General features: G+C 45.2%; 1 long non-coding RNA gene across 1 annotated transcript; it reads left to right on the top strand.

Annotated features, from left to right (window-relative positions):
• Positions 1-325: 325 nt before the first annotated feature.
• Positions 326-17,264, top strand: LOC142245904 (uncharacterized). Its single transcript, XR_012724808.1, has 5 exons — positions 326-380; positions 4,704-4,726; positions 9,061-9,093; positions 15,156-15,377; positions 17,038-17,264. It is a non-coding gene; the product is annotated as an uncharacterized LOC142245904 (long non-coding RNA).
• The last annotated feature ends 1,541 nt before the right edge of the window (positions 17,265-18,805 follow it).

Below are 18,805 nucleotides of genomic sequence, written 5' to 3'. Positions count from 1 at the left end.
TCTGATGTGGCCCTTTAGGAAAATTAATTGCCCACCCTTGTATTAGGAAGTTGGGATTCATTTCTCATCAGATCAGTCATACTTGCCATAACAGAGATGCTTGTAAATTGTGACACTGTCTGTCATACTTTTATCTCAGGTTATTTACTGCTGTGATTGTCTTACGGGTGCCCCAGAAATGAAGAATGTCTTCACATGCTAATGACACATAATGGAGTTAATTAAGTATAATTTACTATGCAGATTGTGATCTATATCCTCTACCCATTATGGGCCACGCATCATCTTGTATCCACCCACCCTTCGACAACTGTATAAGTAGCCCAGCTCTTTCTGAGTAATACTCACATATTCTACATCTGCCAAGGTTTCAGATCTAGGTAGGTACACACACGTTATATATGTATAGCTGCTAATCATTGGTGGGGACGGAGTTACTGAGCAGTTGACTAGGTGGCAAGACATATCTTCTCCTGTAATGATAATCTCCTGCTGGTAAAACATTGATTTTTACTGAATCAGCAACACACAGCCTAGTAAGTGATACATCACTGGAATCAAGCTTTCAGCCCCTACATCATGCTGCACTCAGATTACATAGCAAAAACGTGTTGACAGATTCCCTTTTAATAGAGTGTGAATGAGGGCAGCTCAGTACACCTGAGAGTTTTACTGTTATCATGATTTTTCTTTTTTTTTTTTTCTTTGATTATTTGAATTGTTAACAATATAGTTGGGTATGTCAGATGCTAATTTTGTATTAACAGCATGGCCTTATATGTCATTATGTACATTCATGGCCGAAAGTGTTGGAGCCCTTGAAATTGTTCCAGAAAATGAAATATTTCTCGCAGAAACTTATTGAAATCACAGGTTTTGTTATGCATGTTTATTTTCTTTGTGTGTATTGGAACAACACAAAAGAACTAAGAAAAAAAGGCAAAATTGGACGTAATTTCACACAAAAACCCAAAACTGGGCCGGACAAAATTGTTGGTACCTTTCCAAAATTGTGGGTAAACAACTTTGTTTCAAGCATGTGATGCTCGTCCAAACTCACGTATGGCAAGTAACAGGTGTGGGCAATATGAAAATCACACCTGAAACTAGGTACCAACAATTTTGTCTGGCCCATTTTTGTTTTTTTTTGTGTGAAATTTAGTCCAAGTTTACTTTTTGTTGTTCCAATACACACAAAACGTGTAATTGTGAAGTGATGAACCGAGGGCCCTCCGCTATGGAGAGCAGATCACGGGATCAGACGGATTAACGGATAAACCAGGGAGAATGTTTATTTACAGGGAACAACAAATGCAAGCTGCCGAGCAGTCGGGGGGGGGGGAGTGTAAAGGCGGGAAAACAACCCACAGTATAATAGCATCCTCTGTAGCTGAAGCGACTGCCCAGGTCGTCACAACAAGAACAACATACAATGTAGTTTTAACAGCAGTCCAGTGATATGCGTATATTCAGCATTAAACAAGCCTGCTCTGTCCTTTATCCTAACTGTTCTCCCCTAAAAGGGACTGCATGGATACGACACTCTGTCCTACTATGGTTCCCTAATCACTACACCCGGGCGTACACTCATGGCACTGTCCACAGGACTGGTCCATTCTGAGGTTTGACTCTCTCACATTGTCTGTCACTTCCTGCTTCTCCCTGCACTTTTCTCAGGGCAGACCAAATAACCCCACAGCAGCAGGGGAGATGCAGGCCATTCCATTGTGCTCTGCAGGGGAGCCAGTCTCTTAATGTTCCAGTACAAGAAAGTCTTAAAAGGGTGGTTCACCCATATTTTTTATTGTCTAGTTCGATATTATATTGAGAAACAATGTTTCTCTCAAATACCTTGTGTTGGTAATAGTGCCTGTGAGAGGCGCTATTGCAGACCGCTGTAACCTGCTCCGGTGACGTCACGTCAAGTGCCGAACACGTCACATCCGTGCGGCTGGCTGCAGTATTCCTGACTCACTGAGCTGTGAGCGGTGTTTCAGCGCTCGTCACAGCCTATCTGCTCCCTCCTCCCTCAAAGCACAGCGCGTCTCCTGCTTTCAGCGTTCTGCTGTGAGCGAGGAGGGAGGAGGGAGCTGATGGGTTGTGACAAGTGGTGAAACACCGCTCACAGCTCAGTGAGTCAGGAAGACTGCAGCCGGCTGCACGGATGTGACGTGTGCGGCACTTGACGTGACGTTACCAGAACGGGTTACAGAGGTCTGCAATAGCGCCTCTCACAGGCACTATTGCAAACACAAGGTATTTGAGAGAAACATTGTTTATCAATATAATATCGATCTAGACAATAAAAAATATGGGTGAATCACCACTTTAAAGTCACAGTAAATAAACATCCTTAGTAGGGGCTGCACTCCCCTAAAATTGGAATAATTTTCTGGGAGAAATACTTCATTTTCAGGAACAATTTTAAGGGTGCCAACACTTTTAGCCATGACTGTACTCATCTTATTTATCAGGAAATGTGCATGTATTTGGGCATTGTTTCCCATAATGGTTTGCTTCCATATTTCTGCCTGATTTTATTCCAGAATATTCATATTTTTTTTAAACTGTAGAATGTTGTATTTGTTATGATTTTACCCCATTAATCATTATTTTTCTTTCCAACATGTAACCCCAGTTTCACAAGAAACCGTTGAATATAGAATAAAGACCCCAGAGTAGAATATATTCCCAATATATTCAACTCCTGTTTCTTTAACTCTTTCCTGTTAGCACAATAACCAAAATTGACTAGAGTATTGGAGTATGTCAGGAAAAAGGGATCTCCTATGAAGCCAAAGACTGGACTTCATAGGACTAGTAAAAGGGTGGCGATAGGGGCCTTCAGTAGTTCACAGCTATGATAACTCATCGGCACCCTGCAATCTCGCCATAGGGACAGGAATCATTTAAATGCTGTTGTTAGAGATTGACATCTGCATCTAAATGGCTAAATAGCTAATTGTATCTGTAATTGTATTGATGACTTATCTTAAAGACAGTGCATCTAAGTACTGGATTACTCCTTTAAAGAAAACACTCTTTAGTGCAGTTTTTATGCTATGGTTATGGTATGACATGGACTTACATTATTGCTGAGAACAAAACCTTACCCAACTTTTCACGCATAAAATTAACACAATTATGTATACAATAATTCTAAAGCCTTTAAAATGTATTATGCACATACCATAATCATTGATTACATTTTATGGTAATTTACAGTATAAATAGCAATGATTCATCCATGTACGTTAGGAATTTCTAGTAAAGGCATTTTATACGATCCATATTTACCTGTCCTATTATACGTTTGTTCCCGATGTGACCTTCAAAAACCTAGTTAACCAATATACACAAGGCTGAGTTCACATGTCCAGTATTCATCCATTAGAATGAATCAGTTGGTAATAAAGTTGTGCAAATACAACTTTTTGTTTGTTTTCAAAATATTGATTTTTGCAGGATCCATTTTAACATGGGAGTCTATGGAAAATGGATCAATTAACAGATAGCTATTTAGCCATTTTTTTTTTAATTTGTGAAGGATTTGTTTTTTGTTTACTGGATCAGTTAACGGATCCGTTTTCCATAGATTCAAATGTTAAAAAAACGGATCCTGCAAAGATCAATATTTTCAAAACGGAAAAAAAAGTTGTGCTTTTTTGCCAACAGATCCGTTCTAACAGATGGCTACTGGACATGTGAACTCAGCTTAATAATGTAGGATAAATGTAGATATTTGAAATATTTCCATTACATGTGACTCCAGGCCCCCATACACATTAGACTGAAGTCTGACAAATACAATGGCAGGATCGTCTGTCTAATGTGTATAGGGCCTCACAACTCTCCTCAGATTAAAGAGGTTGTTCCCTACTTAGCTTTACTAGCCACATCGATATAACATTCAGAAACAAGGCCTTGGGTTAGTAATAGTGCCTCTGAGAGGTGTTATTGTGCTCCACTCATCCCCTTCACGTGCCCCCCTGGGCTCCGTGACCTCTGAGATCCGGTGATGTCATGTCAACTTCCAGTTGACCAAATATCACCACGGCCAATTTCAGTCTTCCTGAGTGACTGGGCTGTGAGAGGAGTTTCCCCGCACGTCACAGACTATCATTGCTTCTATTTGCGGCGCTCTGCAGCGAAGGAGAGAGCGCGACATGCTGCACTGTGACGGTGAGCTGTGATCAGCGGTAAAACTCCACCCACAGCCTAGTCACTCAGGGAGACTGAGGCCGCCTCAGTGATGTCGGGTCAACTGAAAGTTGTCATGACATCACCAGATCTCAGAAGTCACGGAGCCCGGGGCTTACGCAATGGGGATGAGCGGAGCACAATAGCGCCACTCAGAGGCACTATTGCCAACACAAGGTATTTCAGAGAAAACTTGTTTCTGACGTTATATCGATGTGGCTAGTAAAGCTAAGTTGTGAACCACTCCTTTAAGTTGGGGGAGACAGATCGGCATTTTAAACTTCAATGGCAGATCCTTTTGCTTGGTGTGGAGATATCCTGCTACCTGAGGCATTGGTCCTCTCATAGAGCATACAGTAGCACTCCCCGTGTATATGGGAGTCTGGGGAGGGGGCTGTCGGGAGAACTATCTTATGAATTGATAACTGTCTAATATGTATGATCAGCTTTTCTCTTATTACAAAAGTATATCCAAATAAATTAATGAAGCTTTTTTCTTACAGGTGCTCCACTATGTCTTATTACGGTTGGTGACTTTTTTAAAATATCTTTAGACCGCCCACATATTCTCGTATCCTATGAAACCTTCTAAACTCCATATTCTTTTATTTTATTTGTAGAATTTATTTTTCAGTTTATGAAATAAACTATCTCTTAATGAAAAGTCAATTGTCATACCCACATTTTAAGATACATTTTTGCATGTGTGATGATATGATCAGAGTACTGTGCCATTGGGTTTCTATAATGCCTAGATTTTCCATATTTACATAAAGTGAAAAATCTCATATTTTCTTCATCCAATAGGTACAACAATAACATTATAGTGGGGAATTGCTGCTTAAAGTGAATGTATACCCTAGAACAATCTTTTTTAATCTTAATACATAATCTGGGATAGCCCCCACACTGCGGTCTCAGTGTAGCTGATTATGTATCTAGGAACTCTGCATGGCTGGCAAACCGTATGCTTTAGGACCAGCTTGCGGTGTTATGAAGCTGGCCAAATGCGACCTACCTTCATCACCCTATGCGTCTAAAATGCTGTAAAGGCAAAGAAAAACCATACAATTTGGACCAGCGGTGTAACTATTCTCCTGGTCCAAACTGTCAATCTTCAGGATCGAAACGCCCCAGGCAAAACAGGAAGTGGTGAGGCAGAGGAGCAGTGTGCTCCTGAAGAGAGAACATTCGCACAAGCCTTTCAGATTTGGTTGCATAGGAGTTAACTTGATTGCAATACAGTATGTAGTGATCTGTTAAACTCCTAGAAGTGGAATATAATCAGAATTCTATCAAATTAAGACTATGCTAGGGCTATAACTCCATGACTATAGTGGGGCTATAACTCCATGAAAAACTATATCCAATTACAGAGTCCATACATTATGGTTTCATTGTCGATTCATAATGTCGGAAATTACAGGACAATTGGTATTTTCAAAAGCTCAAAATGTCAACCATGTCATGGATTTCCCCCTGGATTTCATCTTTTTAATGTATAAAAGTGATTAGATGCGACAAGCCCTGCGCTTTACCTGCCTCTTCCCGATTGCCCTGGCTCGGTGGCAATCGGGGTAATGAGAAGTTTATAATAGCCCACAGCTGCTACTAAGCCCTAGATTAGTAATGAGAGGCGTCTATGAGACCCCACATTACTAATCTGTAAGTGAAAGTAAATAAACACAAACACTGAAAAATCCTTTATTTGGAATAAAATACAAAAAACACCCTCTTTCACACCATTATTAATACCCAGAACACCTCTGTAGGTCTGACGTAATCCACACGAGGTCTCATGACCATTCCAGCTGTGCTACAACTGAAATTACAGTGCACAATCACGGAAAACGTCAGTACGCTGTAACTGTGGAGGGCTAAAAAAAGTGCTAAAAAACTCCTCATATGAACAGCAAATTTGATTTTCCTTTTCATTTCATTTTCATAAGAAAAATTTTCTAAGCGCTTTTTTTTAACCCATCATACAGTTAGGTCCAGAAATATTTGGACAGTGACACAATTTTCGCGAGTTGGGCTCTGCATGCCACCACATTGGATTTGAAATGAAACCTCTACAACAGAATTCAAGTGCAGATTGTAACGTTTAATTTGAAGGTTTGAACAAAAATATCTGATAGAAATTGTAGGAATTGTACACATTTCTTTACAAACACTCCACATTTTAGGAGGTCAAAAGTAATTGGACAAATAAACCAAACCCAAACAAAATATTTTTATTTTCAATATTTTGTTGCGAATCCTTTGGAGGCAATCACTGCCTTAAGTCTGGACCCCATGGACATCACCAAACGCTGGGTTTCCTCCTTCTTAATGCTTTGCCAGGCCTTTACAGCCGCAGCCTTCAGGTCTTGCTTGTTTGTGGGTCTTTCCGTCTTAAGTCTGGATTTGAGCAAGTGAAATGCATGCTCAATTGGGTTAAGATCTGGTGATTGACTTGGCCATTGCAGAATGTTCCACTTTTTTGCACTCATGAACTCCTGGGTAGCTTTGGCTGTATGCTTGGGGTCATTGTCCATCTGTACTATGAAGCGCCGTCCGATCAACTTTCCGGCATTTGGCTGAATCTGGGCTGAAAGTATATCCCGGTACACTTCAGAATTCATCCGGCTACTCTTGTCTGCTGTTATGTCATCAATAAACACAAGTGACCCAGTGCCATTGAAAGCCATGCATGCCCATGCCATCACGTTGCCTCCACCATGTTTTACAGAGGATGGGGTGTGCCTTGGATCATGTGCCGTTCCCTTTCTTCTCCAAACTTTTTTCTTCCCATCATTCTGGTACAGGTTGATCTTGGTCTCATCTGTCCATAGAATACTTTTCCAGAACTGAGCTGGCTTCATGAGGTGTTTTTCAGCAAATTTAACTCTGGCCTGTCTATTTTTGGAATTGACGAATGGTTTGCATCTAGATGTGAACCCTTTGTATTTACTTTCATGGAGTCTTGTCTTTACTGTTGACTTAGAGACAGATACACCTACTTCACTGAGAGTGTTCTGGACTTCAGTTGATGTTGTGAACGGGTTCTTCTTCACCAAAGAAAGTATGCGGCGATCATCCACCACTGTTGTCATCCGTGGACGCCCAGGCCTTTTTGAGTTCCCAAGCTCACCAGTCAATTCCTTTTTTCTCAGAATGTACCCGACTGTTGATTTTGCTACTCCAAGCATGTCTGCTATCTCTCTGATGGATTTTTTCTTTTTTTTCAGCCTCAGGATGTTCTGCTTCACCTCAATTGAGAGTTCCTTAGACCGCATGTTGTCTGGTCACAGCAACAACTTCCAAATGCAAAACCACACACCTGTAATCAACCCCAGACCTTTTAACTACTTCATTGATTACAGGTTAACGAGGGAGACGCCTTCAGAGTTAATTGCAGCCCTTAGAGTACCTTGTCCAATTACTTTTGGTCCCTTGAAAAAGAGGAGGCTATGCATTACAGAGCTATGATTCCTAAACCCTTTCTCCGATTTGGATGTGAAAACTCTCATATTGCAGCTGGGAGTGTGCACTTTCAGCCCATATTATATATATAATTGTATTTCTGAACATGTTTTTGTAAACAGCTAAAATAACAAAACTTGTGTCACTGTCCAAATATTTCTGGCCCTGACTGTATGTTGTGTCCCTGACTACATCTTTTCCGGCTGATGATGACTGATTTATGTAGCTATCATGTGCTTTTAACAGCCACAAGTGGAATGGAGCGTCGTCTGCGGTTTTTAACCTGTTAAATGCCACTGTCAAATGTTGCTAATAACTGAGATATGTAGGATGATATTATGATTAGTTACTACTATAGGATGATTTTTTTATGTCAAATTAGCCTAGTTAATCATTTGGTTTGTAATAGAAATGAAAGATGTGATAGTGGCATTTGTGTTATACTTATTAAGAGACATCAACAAATTAAAATAAACTGATAAAATCAGGCACTATTGCATAAATTATCAGTAATCCCCAACTTACAATGCAAAATCTTTGTGAGTCTACTGTACATAGACACTCATAGTAACTAAACACCTATAGACAATCTTAGGTGCCAAGCGTTTACCTGTAATATTGGTTCCAGAGGCCCATTCTACAGATACAGTGCCTTGAAAAGAATTTATACTCCATGCACCCGACACGCAACCAGTGATCCAGCCATGCCTGCAGCACTGGTTAACAGCTTACTGTCAATAGACAATATACACAGAGATCTGGGGTGTGGGTGGGGTTAGCTTTCTGAGCACTGCTACATACTACATCTAAAACTTGTGTCACAACTGCTGCACCCAGTAACAAAGTGACACATTGCTGGAATCAGGGTCTCTTTTCCTATAATATGCTGTTCTCAAATGAGGTAGCAAAAACCTGGTGACAGATTCCCTTTAAGAGTCAATTTTGCATTGCGCTAATGAAAATGTTAGTTAGGCCGTTTTCACGTGTCAGTATTTTTCAAGTTTTTTGCATCAGTATTTAAATACCAAAACCAGGAGTGCGAAAAACCCATTGAAGAAGTGAAATCTTTCCATTATAATATGGCGGTCTTCATACGGAGTTTTTTTTAATATTTTTTTTACATTAAAATTCAGAAGGACAGCTGTGTATTGTACCTGTTGCTGTTCTGTAGACAAACTACAAAAAAGTAGAAGTTACATAGTCTCATAGTGGAGCAATCGTTTACATAGAGCGACATTTCTCTCAAATGGCAGCAAAATTCGGATGCATAATCCCTTTCTTACTACTGAACGTATTGAAAATAATCTTTGCTGTAAAGCTGTCCAGTTCCATATGTGTATAGCAAAATTGTTAATTATAGTTGAGTAAATCGATGCCTTTTTTTCTCTTTTTAAGGTAATTCTTATAACCCCAACCACCCACATTATGGTTAGTATCCTCTTATGAATTGATCTGTAAATTTCACGAATCTTGGGTTTAATTTGTTTTTTTTTTTAAATATAAACCGTATTGTAAATTGTTATTATCGCTCCACGCACATCACCATAACACAATTTAAGTAGAATCGTAACATGAGCGAATATTTACTCTACTTTATGTCTGCAATGGTAAACTTTATAATCTATGTTTTTCAGTGAAAGCATATGAATCTTAAATGGTTATTCCCATCGTTTTTTCCCCCTAAGCACTAATAGGCAGATAGTTGCAACCTACCGTACCTGCCTGTTGTGCCCTATGCCATTCTTCACCAGCACAGCGATTGCCGGCAATTCAGCTGCTTCTGCTGACGTCACATCAACAGAGCGTCACATCAACATCACATCAACAGAGCGGTGGCTTCTTTTCCGCTCTGCTCTCTTGATGGGGCAGGATTGACGATGTCATGCTGATTGACATCCAACTCCACCATTTAGGCAGCGGGGAATTGACTGTCAATCAGCAAGATGTCAGCAACATAACAGAAGAGAAGGGAGGCTGCTTTGTTGACAAAGTCAATATATCGCTGCCAGGAGCGGTCTGTGCTGGTGTCGCGGGTGGCGGGGTGCTGCGCTCACTAACGCTCGGGTCCGGCGCTGCTGCTCGGTGGCTCGAGCGGTGGGCCGGATCCGGGGACTCGAGCGGCGCTCCTCGCCCGTGAGTGAAAGGAGGGGGGGGGGGTCATTTGGTTTGGGGATTCGGTCCGTGACGCCACCCACAGGTCGTGGTGAGGTTGGGCACCACCGCTGCTGGTGACAGGGATCCCGGGAGCGATGGTAGGGAGCAGCTGGGATGTTGTTTTCCCCCCTCCGTGGGTAGGCGTTGGTGGTCCCGGGGCCCGGTGAGGTGATGAGGAGGCAGGGTTGGCAAGGTGCAGGGTCGCCTGGATTGCGCAGCGTGGTGCCGGATGGCACGGTTGTACTCACTCAGCCACAAATGTACGCAAAGTCTCTGGTAAACCAAACGGCTGGATGGACGGGTCCCGCAGCCGGCTGCTGTGGCTTTTCCCGGACGGTTGGTGGTGGCTGCCTTTCCCTGCACCTTTGTGTATATTCGGCTCCGATGGCTTCCCACCGGTAACCCACTCCCCAGCGTATATATGTGCCGGAGGAGCCCTTTTGCCCGCAGGCTCTGGCCCTCGGAACTCTAGCTGTGGCGGTAGCTGTATTTCCTTCTACTGGTCGGACGGTTGCCTTCTATCGGGTCTTGGCTGCTAGGAAACCCCTGGGGTTCCGGTCACTGACGGATCTGACCTTTAACGGCGACTCCAAGCCTGGTCGGGGTCTGCAGGCCCTGCCTGTGTTTGCTGGCTTCACTTCGCTCCCCGGTTCGCTACCGGCGGGCCACCGCCCGACCCCAGTCCTACGGTTCCGCGTTGATTCGCCTCTCCTGCAGACGGCCACCACCGTCTGCCAACCTTGCTCTTAGTGCCCGGGCCACACACCCGGACACCGTCAGTTTACTCCTCCACTACTCTTCACTCCTCACACTTGCACTTCCCTAACTGATCTGACTTCCTTTTCCGGCCTCCAGGACTGTGAACTCCTCAGTGGGTGGGGCCAACCGCCTGGCTCCACCCCACCTGTTGTGGACATCAGCCCCTGGAGGGAGGCAACAAGGATTTTGTGTTTGGCTGATGTGCCTGTCTCGGGGTGGGGGGTGTTCTGCAGTACCTGTGAAGACCTGGCTAGTCCAGGGCGCCACATTCCCCCTTGGTTGAATGCAGACCGTCCGCGGGCTGCCCATCCATCACCGGTTTTATTTTTCTTTTCAACTGTAAAAATATAAAAACAACAACACAGTATGCATTTCAAATCTTCCCTTACGGGAGGCATGTCACTTAAACATTGCAAAACACATATATATATATATATATATACATTTTTAATAATAACGGACGGACGGCTTCCGCTCTCCCACCCAAGCAACCTAGCCCTGATGCTGCCCCTAAGAAGTGGGCAGCACCCCTTGACCCCAGTCCAGATCCAGGCTGCCCAAGCGGGAACGGGTACGGTGACTCGCACCCGGCTGTCACTTCAGGGGACCCCACGTCCATGAGGGACTCCTGACCCCTAGAGGATCGCCACCGTTTGCGGTAGTGGCGGGCCTGGGCCATCACTTTCCTCCAGGCCCATCCTCCAAATCTGCCTCTCCGGAGGCGACAACGGAAAACATGCCCCCAACTTATTTACAATCCCACCAGTTCGTGGGTGCCCTGCCAGTTCTCAGGCATGTCCATGAAGAGTTCCTCATGCCAACGGTAACAAAGGGTCCCTGCGGGGACAACTTGCCGGCAACAGCCGGGTCAATTACGGTGTCAATCAGGTTATTTACTCGGTTTGATTCATTCATTTAAACAGGGTAACGGTACTGATGGTCCCAACGGGGACAACGGTGCAACGGAGGGACCGCTGCCTACTCCAACTCTTCCTCTGAGGTAGCCTCACCCTCTGCTGCCAATATTTCAAACATGCGGTGGCAGGCCTGTTGGGAAAGGGCCGCCCAGTATCCATTTCCACCGCCGCGCGGGACATAGAAAGCTACCGGCCCACTGCCGTGACGAAGACTCTCACCCGCTTCCTCGGACTCCGAAACTGGCTCTGTATCAGGTACAGAATCATCACTCCTAACCTCCTCACGGTCAGGCTCTCCCTCTGGGGCCAGGCGGACTGCCGGGGCTTTCTTTTCCTTCGCGCCAGGTGGGTCATTACCAGTCGCGGCAGCATCCGGGCCTGCAGCCTCCTCAATCTCTCCGACCTCCGGACCCTCGGTACTCAGCATCTCGGGTCCCACCGCCGTAGCACAGGGCAGCAGGTCAGGCAGGTTAGCGCTGGTGAGCCCCATGGGTAGTGGCAGGGATGGTACAAGGGCCAGGATCGGACCGGGTCTCCCAGCCGCAGCGGCCGGTCCCTGTGGGACATGGAGGCGTGGGTCACTCACCAGCTCCATCACGTCGGCTCCCATCTCGTGCATCTGGGCAATCGCAGCCAGCACTTCCATCTCGGTGGTCCACTGCTCCGCCAGGAGACGTATCTGATTCCGATGACGTTAGTTAGACTCAGTTACTCGGGCCCTCATCCACGCCACGGTCTCGGGCGCGGGCTGCTGGGCCTCGGGCGGTGCAGGCGGGGCTGACATGGTGTCGCGGCTTCAGGGTTCCAGGAACCGGGTTGTTTACAGAGTCCTGGCGTCCCTGCTTTTATGGCCTCGGTTTACATGCGGCCGGACGCCATCCTTCCCCCCCTGGTCTTTTTTCGGTACCTCCTCTTCAGGGGTGGGGCTTCGGCTTTCGCACCTCCACTGCTCGAGAAGACGCTCGAGCAGGAAAATCTTCGTGCCCAAGATGGCGGATTCTGAAATTTTTCGGCCGGACACCGCGGGCACAAGGCGCACTTCTACCAACCGGTAGAATGGTAAGATCCTGTTCGTGACACCAAGTTGTCGCGGGCGGCGGGGCGCTGCGCTCACTAACGCTCGGGTCCGGCGCAGCTGCTCGGTGGCTCGAGCGGTGGGCCGGATCCGGGGACTCGAGCGGCGCTCCTCGCCCGTGAATGAAAGGAGGGGGGGGGGGTCATTTGTTTTGGGGATTTGGTCCGTGACGCCACCCACGGGTTGTGGTGAGGTTGGGCACCACCGCTGCTGGTGACGGGGATCCCGGGAGCAATGGTAGGGAGCAGCTGGGATGTTGTTTTCCCCCCTCCGTGGGTAGGGGTTGGTGGTCCCGGGGCCCGGTGAGTTGACGAGGAGGCAGGGTTGGCAGGGTGCAGGGTCACCTGGACTGCGCAGCGCGGTGCCGGATGGCACGGTTGTACTCACCCAGCCACAAATGTACGCAAAGTCTCTGGTAAACCAAACGGCTGGATGGACGGGTCCCGCAGCTGGCTGCTGTGGCTTTTCCCGGACGGTTGGTGGTGGCTGCCTTTCCCTGCACCTTTGTGTATGTTCGGCTCCGATGGCTTCCCACCGGTAACCCGCTCCCCAGCGTATATATGTGCCGGAGGAGCCCTTTTGCCCGCAGGCTCTGGCCCTCGGAACTCTAGCTGTGGCGGTAGCTGTATTTCCTTCTACTGGTCGGATGGTTGCCTTCTATCGGGTCTTGGCTTCTAGGAAACCCCTGGGGTCCCGGTCACTGACAGATCTGACCTTTAACGGCGACTCCAAGCCTGGTCGGTGTCCGCAAGCCCTGCCTGTGTGTGCTGGCTTCACTTCGCTCCCCGGTTCGGTACCGGCGGGCTACCGCCCGACCCCGGTCCTACGGTTCCGCGTTGATTCACCTCTCCTGCAGACGGTCACCGCCGTCTGCCAACCTTGCTCTTAGTGCCCGGGCCACACACCTGGACACCATCAGTTTACTCCTCCACTACTCTTCGCTCCTCACACTTGCACTTCCCTAACTGATCTGACTTCCTTTTCCCACCTCCAGGACTGTGAACTCCTCAGTGGGTTGGGCCAACCGCCTGGCTCCACCCCACCTGGTGTGGACATCAGCCCCTGGAGGGAGGCAAGAAGGATTTTGTGTCTGGCTGATGTGCCTGTCTCGGGGTGGGGGGTGTTCTGCAGTACCTGTGACGACCTGGCTAGTACAGGGCACCACATTGGCAAAAAATGGCACCGGGAATAACAGCAGGTAGGTAGCAACTACTTGTCTGTTAGTGCTTAGGCACGAGGGATGATCGAATACTTCAAATATTCAGCTTTGCGAATATCCGACGAATAGGTCGCCGCTATACGAATATTTGATGCGCAATGTAAGTCTATGGGAAGCCCGAATAGTTCCAAATAGTTGTTATTCGGGTTTCCCATAGACTTACATTGCGCATCGAATATTCGAGAATAGTCGAATAGCAGTAACGTATTCAGCAAATATTCGCAAAGCCGAATATTTGAGGTATTCGATCATCCCTATTAGACACCTTTTTTTTCTATTTTTTTAAGTTTTGACTTTTTTGTAAATTAGCACTCAGATATTATCTGGTCAGTGAGAGTGATACCAAAGTCTAAATTAAAAGCAGTCTAAACGTATCTATCAAGGTTGAGGCTTTAGGGTAATTTCATGAAGAATAAATCCACTTTGGAAGACATGTTTTGCAATACTGAAACAATAATTTGATTGCTCCTTAGCAAACGCACACTGAATTCTGGCTTTCTTTCAGCATGTTTTGTTATTACAAGTTGTATCAGTATATGGAGATTTTGTGTTAGGATGCACTCACATGAGCCGTATGACTCCCATAAGTCTCGCATCGGATCACCTGGCACGGCCGCACACTCTCCTGAGAGGGGCGGGTCAGCTGTATGTATTTCTATGCAGCTGAGACACTCCTGTCTGGAGAGTGTGTGGCCGTGCGGGTGATCCGATGCGAGACTCATGGGAGTCATACAGCTCATGTAAGCGCACCCTTATACTGAGCCTGATGAAGAGACCTGAGTAGTCTCGAAAGCTTGCTGTTTATTACCGTGTTTTCAGTTAGCCATTAAAAGGTATTAACCACTGAGGACTCTGTCCTTTTAAACATTTTTTTATATGGAGTAACTGAGTGTTTTCAAAGAGCATAATGCAAACCAAACCTCCGGTACTGTGAGCCATCCCTCTTATCTAGCTATCCCATGTTGTGTATACTCTGATTTATCATTATGCCAGTCTTGATGAAGTGTTCACTGGAGTAAGTTGTGCCAGTTATAAAGAGGTGTATATCTTACATCTGCCGTGCACCACAAACATGTATATGTGTTAATTATGATACATTTTTAGGTACGCTTGCCAACCTTCACTCACTTCCAGAAAGATTGAGGAGCTGGTCAAGACTGGCATGATGACTCCAAAAATCACAATATTTTTGTGCAACTTCAAGTTGTGCAAAAGGTTAGTGATAATTTGAAGCAGTTTTACGCTACAAAACTAGTGAAAACTGATTGAGTCAAGAACATAGTGCAATAAGTAATGTATATTATAGGTATGATCTTATTATAGATATGGTTCTATTACCTATAAACAAACTATAATAATTTTACAGGACATCCCCCTGTGCATCCCCCCAATCCTAACCATCATTGGAGAGGACCCCACCCACCACCTCCTCCACCTCCTCCCCCTCATTGGCCTCATGGACACAATGGCTCATACTGGAACAATGGTCATCCTCCTCCTCCTCCTCCTCATTATCATGGACCTCCCAGGCCCAACTGGTCTTATGGGCACCATTGATACTAATCTGCAGCGCTTAGATGCAGCAAAGGTGGGTTTAAATGCATTACACTGTCAATTGTCACATCCAAGTGGTGACCTATTTCCATTGTAAGGTCTAATCTGTTTGCTTTACTATTATAATTCCTAAAGCCTGCTTTACACGTTACGATTAAGCATACAATATCGTATGCGATCGTAACCGCCACCATGTGCGGCACGTTCAATTTGTTGAACATGTTGCACAAACGATTAATTGCCATCACACGTACTTACCCGTCCATACGACCTCGATGTAGGCGGCGAACGTCCACTTCCTGGAGTGGGAGGGACGTTCGGCGTCACATCGACGTCACGCGGCAGCCGGCCAATAGAAGCGGAGGGGCAGAGATGAGCGGGACATAAACATTTCACCCACCTCCTTCCTTCCGCATTGCCGGCGGGAGCCGCGGGACGCAGGTAAGATCTGTTCATCGTTCCCGGGGTGTCACACACTGTGATGTGTGCTACCTCGGGAACATTGAACAACCTCACGTTCAATTTTTAGCAATTGAACGACGTGCGTGCGATGAACGTTTTAATGTTCAATCGCAATCGCACGTTGCTGTCACACGCTACAATATAACTTACGATGCCGGATGTGAGTCACTTACGACGTGACCCCGCCGACACATCGTAAGATATATTGTAGCGTGTGAAGCCCGCTTAACACATTGCTCTTGCACATCTACACCTTTAAAGGCTTAACAACCTAATCCTACTTCGTTCGTGGGACATGCCTGCTGTGCTGCATAGCCGGCATCTGCCTGTAAAAGCAGCGGCTGGAATAAATGATGAACATTCCTGTTAACCATTTAGATGTCGTTGTCAATCAGTGATGACAGAATTTAAATGGCGTGATTGCGGGTGCACTCCAATTCCTTACCATAATGCAATTGTGGAGTGCAAATTCTTGCTCACGTGAGAGCATAACTCTGACGAGGGCTATATGATGTTTTATCAGATAGTACTTAGCCCAATGTTATACTATGGGGTAGTGCAGATCTAGGATTTTTTTCTCCTGCCAATTGGTCATGAGAAAATACTTGCAGCATTCTGTGATTGGCAGACTATATCGGACAGCACACACCCATTCAAGTCATTCGGTGCATGCAAAACATCCGGCTGCATTTGGATGTCATCCGAGTGCAGTCCGATATATGCCGAGGAGACAGACAAGGGAGAAGATGGAGAAATTAATTTCTCCATTTTTACCATACTTGTGATCCGATTCTCGCATGTGAAAGAATCACAGCACAGTAAATGATACTCGGCTCACGTGCGCAGCTTTTTTTTATATATACTTAGGTAGCGGATTACATGCGTTTTGAGTCAAAAACTCACCAAAAACGCATATTGGAAATATACGCTAAAGGGTTTTTTTCTACAAGGATAACTCCTTAAATAATATATTCTCTCTTGCAAAATAAAAAACCATATACTCACGTTCCAGCGATATTGGTGTTAAGACTCCCGAGGCTTGCATAGCATTGTCATACCATGTGAGCACTACAGCCAATCAGTGGCTGCCATTGAGATTCATTGCTACCACCTCCTTCAAGCAAATATCAGATATCTGGGGGGGGGAAACTTTCTTCTATAAAAATAATTTCTGTGATTACTCAAATAGTTCATGCAGTATGTCAACTCACTTTTACTTTTCTTTGTTTTAGATCTCCCACCTGGACGAATCTTCATAGATTAAAGAACAATAATTCCTGATTTCCTACACATATTTCCTTTATAAAGCAATGATCATGCACTTGCATTGTTTCGTATCTGTGTACAATACTGGCCTCACTTGCAATACACTTTATCGTCATTTGCTTTGCTTTATCAGGAAACGTAAAGTGTTCCACATGCTGTAATTCATGCAAATAAAGCTTGTCAGGCTGCACCAGCTCAGAGCCTTTGTATGATTTAATGTGCACAAATTAGTAGTTGTTTTATTCTTTTTAGAGTTCATTCAAACATTCAAAGAAACTTTGCTGACCAGATTAATAATGGTCATACATCTGTACTTAGGGTATATTCACACATAGTGTATTTGTATACATTACAGGCATTTTTGTCTTGCTTTTACATACTTTCTTTCAGTGTTTTTACTTGCATTTCTTATTCATTTAAACTGGTGAAAAGTGCTACAAAAACGCTGAAAGAAGTGACATGCTGCATCTTTGTAACAGGGGGAACCTATGGTCGTGTACTCTACTGAAGATATCAATGGTTTAATTGCAAATGTGTGATGTATGACTTTTATATTTTAAGTTATTGTAAGGTGTTTATCCCTCATGGCTGCAGTACTGCCAATGGTCACAAGATGTCACTGTACTCCTGTTCACTACTGTATTGAACAGGGTGAGAGAGTAGGTTTGCTTAGCAACAGACAGCAGGGACAGTTATGATAGGGTTAACCTCAGGGCCAGCCCACATTGGAGTGAGGTAGGGGGAATTAACTGTAAGGCCGAGGCCACACGTGGATCCTCACATGACACTCGGCTCACGCTGGCAGCACGGCGGGAGTGGAGTGTCATACTACTACAGGGGGGGGCAGCGCTACGGAGGGGAGGGCTGGCGCTGCGGAGGAGAGGGAGGGATTTATCTCCCTATCTCCTCCTGTTGACGACTATTGCGATTTTCACACTGCTCTCGCGTGACACCGGTGTGAAGCGAGAGCAGTGCGATGTTTTTCTCACCCCATAGACTTGCATGGGTGCGAGTTGAATAGGATCGCCTTCCACCCACAGCATGCTGCGACTGTTTTCACGGTCCGATGCTGCCCCATAGGATAATATTGGTCCAAGTGGAATGCGATTTTTTTATCATATTCCACTCGCACCATTTTTCTCGCCGTGTGTCTTGGGCCTAATCCTCCTGGAAGTGCCGGTGTATGTTGGGGTGGAAAATGGAATATATACTCGCTATACCCTGTACCTGAGTTTACATAAATATAAAAAAGAATGTTTTTAAAATCTGGTTTAGACTTTTTAATGTGAATTCAAGAGGCAGCAGTACCGCACTATGTGCAACAGAGAACAAGATGAAAGTCTCCAATCTAGAAGTACCTTCACAAACGGGTTGTGCTCCCACACACACAACACCCATCTCTGTAGATGATACCAAACTCTACATCATAATCAATACAGAGGAGGATAATTTGATATTACAGAAGGATTTATGTAGGCTGGAGGCTTGGGCTAAGAAATGGCAATGGAAGTTTAATGTGGATAAATGTAAGGTCATGCATTTGCGCAGATGAATTAAAACTTAGAATTATGTACATCATTGTAAAACACTGGTAAACCTGTCACTGAAAAATACTTTGGTTTATGGATGAACGGCAAAGTCGACTTTACTGACCAGTAGTGATGGGTGATCCCGAACTGTAAAGTTCGGGGTTCGTACCGAACAACTAGTGATCGAGTATACGGTCCCGAACAC

Source organism: Anomaloglossus baeobatrachus, chromosome 7, assembly GCF_048569485.1.
Source record: "Anomaloglossus baeobatrachus isolate aAnoBae1 chromosome 7, aAnoBae1.hap1, whole genome shotgun sequence".
NCBI lineage: Eukaryota > Metazoa > Chordata > Amphibia > Anura > Aromobatidae > Anomaloglossus > Anomaloglossus baeobatrachus.
Note: the sequence above shows the minus strand (reverse complement) of the source record. Positions and strands in the feature narration are given on the sequence as shown.